The sequence below is a fragment of the Lipotes vexillifer genome, unplaced genomic scaffold, assembly GCF_000442215.2.
Source record: "Lipotes vexillifer unplaced genomic scaffold, Lipotes_vexillifer_v1.1 scaffold95, whole genome shotgun sequence".
Lineage (NCBI taxonomy): Eukaryota > Metazoa > Chordata > Mammalia > Artiodactyla > Lipotidae > Lipotes > Lipotes vexillifer.
The window spans coordinates 343,197-348,032 of NW_006791458.1; positions in this window are offsets into that span (position 1 = coordinate 343,197).

A 4,836-nucleotide genomic window follows, 5' to 3' on the forward strand; every position below is an offset into this window, starting at 1 on the left:
AAAAAAAAAAAAAAAAAGAATCTACCATATACCTGTCAGTATTGTAATTCCCGAGGACACTGGAGTGAACAAAACCAACCAGAACCTTGCATCTGAGGAGTTCATCTTCACGTGGAGGAAGATGATAATAAACTGGGTAAGAAGAAGAGGAGGAAATGTTAAGTGTTAAGATAATTAAAATACATAGAAAGCTAGTAAGCCACTACCTTATGTATGATGAGGAAAGGAGGATAAGGCATTTAAGCTGCAATTTTAATGACAAGCAGGAACCAGCCATATAAAGATCAAGGGTGGCAACACAGGCAGAGGGAACAACCAGTGCAAAATCTCTAAGTTAGGAACAAGCTCCGTTAAGTCTGAGGATCCAAAAGGTTTGAGTGTCTAAACCATAGTATGCAAAGCAGACAATAGTATGAGATGGAGTTGAAAAAGTGGTCGGGCACCTGTTGATAGATGGTAAATAAGGGTAAGGAGTTTGGATTTTGTTCTAGATAAAGTGGAAATAATGATAATCAGTGCTAGTCTTCTACTGGAACATTCTACTGCTAAGTGCTATAGTATGGGGTTTGGACTCTAATTGTACTTTAATCAGTTCCATTGATATCACACCTTTACTTTTCTTTCCTTACATACCCCTTCTTTGTCACCTGACTATAAGTTAATGGGTCCCTGGTTTCTCCCTGCCAAGTCCTCCCTTACAGGAGAAAAAAGAAATGACAGGATGAGTAATTGTATAAACTAAAGCCATCTCTGAATGACTCTAACTCAATGAATGAGAATTTCCCTGAAAATTTACACTGCTCAAATGAACCATCCTTGACCCCTGACTAGCTCTAGAGCTAGGCTTTTGTTCAGAGGATCGTCACATTAAAGTGATAAAATCTTAGAGCATCCAGGGTAAATGTTACTGCTATCTTCACTTTTGTTTATGTTGGGTGGGTGGAGATTTGGATTGATGGCCATGGTTAGCATTGATTTCATATGGATTTAATTTCAAAGAAAAAAGCCACAGATGCTCATTTACTTAAGTCTGTAAAATTCGGTGGAAGGTTGTCTAAAAGCACAGTAGATATGAACAGAATCTCAAATTCAAGCAAAAAAAAAAAAAAGTCACAGTATGGCTTCTGAAATATTTTTTATTCCAATTCTTTCACTGGCACCATCGTAGTTATTCTGCAACTCATGCCCCCTAACAGGAAAGGAGTGTTTCTGACAAAGCAAGCTTGATAAGACAGCTGGAGTTTCTTAGAGAATGTTGACCAAAGTAATTACTGCATTTCTGACAGCAGCTGTAAAGATTTGTTGCTAAAAATTTAACCCCTGACTAACTGAATTCAAAGGAATGGTCATATTTTGCTGACACTTATGAGGATATTACTTTAAAAATATGAGCAGGTTTCCCTGGTGGCGCAGTGGTTGAGAGTCCGCCTGCCGATGCAGGGGACGCGGGTTTGTGCCCCGGTTTGGGAAGATCCCACATGCCGCGGAGCGGCTGGGCCCGTGAGACATGGCCGCCGAGCCTGCGTGTCCGGAGCCTGTGCTCCGCAACGGGAGAGGCCACAACAGTGAGAGGCCCGCGTACCGCAAAAAAAAAAAAAAAAAAGAGCTATTTAATTAGATTAAGAGCATAATGATTTCTTCTTTGATAGCCTGGGTTCAAAAGCTTTGCAAAAATATTTATATAACAGATGAAGGAAAAGTGATTCTCTAGTGGTCTGCTTTTCCCCGCTCCGTTTTCCATAGTTGTATGAACCCTAACATTTAGCCTACTTGGCAAGCAACAAAACATAATCTGCTTTTGGATACAGTTAAGCTTGAAGCAATATGGAGGTAATATAGTGTAAAATGCAGTGCCTTCTCTAATCCTAGATTGCTAAAATTATCTCTAAAATTTGTCTCCTGTAGTTCTCCTAAATTATCAAAACTCATTGTTTTGCAACAACTAGTTGCCACATATTGGCTGAGTATCTACTATTTACAAGATACTACAAACTAATGAATTACAAAGAAATATAAAACATGATTTCTGCCTTCAGAGTTTATGTGACAGGTATGGCACTGAGCTGTATGGAAAAATAACTATCGAGAGTAGGTAATAAATTTACAGGCATCATCATGATCAAAAGTTTATTATTTAGAGCCTGATTGCTGTGCAGGAGGATTCTGAATAATATTCAAAGAAATGATGTGCACAACATTGTTTTAGGAATTTTGCTGATGTCAAACTATGAGAATAAAATGCTGCCTTGATTACAGTAGAAGTGTTCATGGTAGTCATAACAGCAGTAGTAGAGTAGGTAGTTTAAGAATAGCAAACATCTACTAATCAGACACTACATGTCACATGCTCTGCATTTATTATGTCTAGCCCACTCAACCATCCTATGAAGTAAGTGCAGTGAGCCACATTTTTTACAAATGAGAACTCAGGCTCACATCCATCCCAAATTAGGAATTTAATCAGAGTTACAAAGTCAGGACTTCTTGTCTCTGCCATGATGCCCTTAAACACATCAATTCAGGCTTCAGGGAAGAGACTGGATCGGAAATAAGTTTAGCACGTATGAAACTTGATTCAAACATTCACCCCTAAAGGAAGTATCCATTTATTTTCTATAAATCAACGTAAAACCTTTCTTCAGTTCCCCAGCATGTGGAACATCACATCGGTTTTTATTCCACCTCCGGCCACTTGTACCGAGGTTGTTGAATTTGTTTAAAAATGGGCAGGAAGCAGCTTCCCTCCTTGAATGCTGAAGATTCTCTCGTTTATGTGCTGAACTTGGGGTGCTTGCACCTCTGGCAAGGCTGGAAGCTCTGTTGCTAGGCTTCCAGTGCCCTATATACAGCACTCAACCATACCCTCAGGCATGTGACCTCAGACCTCCATCCGCTTCCCAGGCAGGGGATTCTCCTGATTGCTGCTGCTTCTCAAAGGGCCACTGCCTCCTCCTTCTCAAGAAAACCAGCACAATTCTTCTCAGTGGCTTATGCCTCAAGAAAGCAAAAAACAGACTAGGATGTGTTTTGCAAGTCACCTTTCTTTCAACCCAGAAACAGTAATCTCTCCTGAGACAAGGAGACACACAGGGTCATACTATCTTTGTGAAATGGACAGAGATGGGAAAGGACCGTGAGGAAAGAAAGCAAATTAGAATCTCATTGAACCACTCTGTCACATAACCATCAAAGACAAGTAGGAATGAGACAGGTAAAGAGGACGAGATAGGGCGTAGTTCACCTGAGATTTTACTGGCCTCTGTGTAGAGTCTTGCTACCCAAGTGTGGTTCTAGCATCAGCAACCACAGTATCACATGGGAATTTGTTAGAAATGTAGAACCTCATTGCAATCCCACCACGGACTCAAGAACACTAATAAATGTGTTCTGTAATAAACACTAATAAATATATACTTTAACAAGATTCCCAGATGACTTGTATACATATTATAGTTTGCCTGCCAGTATAGAGGGCAAAAAGCTCAAAGTAAGTTCAGGGTACAGTAAGTAGATCATTTGGCTAAAACACGGGGTTAGTGCAAGAGAAAAAGTCTGACATGTCTAGAAATGATGGCTGGTCCAGACAGTCAAGAGACTTGAAAGCCATGTTGAAGGAATTAGAAGTTTTCCTGTAGTCACAGGGAGCCAGTGGAAGTTTCTGCGCTGAAGAATGACATAATTAAAGGGATGGCTTAGGAGGAGTTTTCTATCAACTTTGGAAGAAGGAGGACCATATGTGGAAGAACATGATGATCTGTAATCTCAGATTGTCTCTGTAAGGTACCCCTTCAAGTCCATTAGACACTTTCAGAAATACATAGGCTTTTTCCGGCTGCTGGGAGACTATTAAATGTACTAATATTTTATGATGCAAAGATGTTCCTATTAATAATTTGAAAGAGTAATTTTAGCTTTTGGCGTCACTGGGTTCTGCAAAGAGGCAGTGGGAGCTACAATCCCAGGGATAAGAGAATGTTCTTAGCCAGTTAGAAACGAACACCAAACAGAAAATGTAGGGCAAACAGGGCCCTGGGAACACAGTAGATGAATCTTTCACGTTTCTCAGCGCTGCAGTGTGTACCTCCTTTCACCTGCCCTTTGGCGATTTCACCACTTATTTGAATTCTTACCTGAGGTAGTTCAAGATGCAGAGTGGAGCTAGACGTTGTCATCCTCTGGGTCAGTGGTTTGCAACCATCACTACACATTAGAATCACCCAGGAAGCTTTAAACACTGCAGCTGCCCAGCCATACCCCCAGACCAATCAAATGGTAATTTCTGGTAGTTCTAACAATCAGCCAGGTGTAGCTAGAGCCAAGTAAATGCCCTCAAACTGAAAATTACAGTAAAAGAGAAAATGTTCTTCTGGTTCAGTGTGTGGAGTACAATATAAGGGTTACCTTTTATTAAGTCTATGATATGTGACAAACACTGAGATCTGTGTTTCACATGCATTATCTGTTTAGCACCCCCCCCCGCCGCAGATAACTTGTGTGTCAAGTAAGATTTTTACCATAATCCCCAGTTTACAAAACAGTAAACTGAGGCTCAAAGAAAAGAATGCACTTGCCTACACTCAGCAAGCAGTCGAGCCAGGATTCCACCTAAGTAGTCAAAACTTAGAGCCTGATCCTTGGTCCAAATCACAGATTCTGAGAATTATCTGTGAATTCATTCATCCTTCCCACTCTGAACCAAGGCTACTGAATACAAAGTAGTTTTTCAATATTATGAAAAGAGTGTATTCTTGTGATTCAGTCTGCGAATGCGCCAATTTGTTTTGGCATGATGGGTCATTTCTAAAAGCCATCAGTATATAGTGTGGTGCCTTGCCT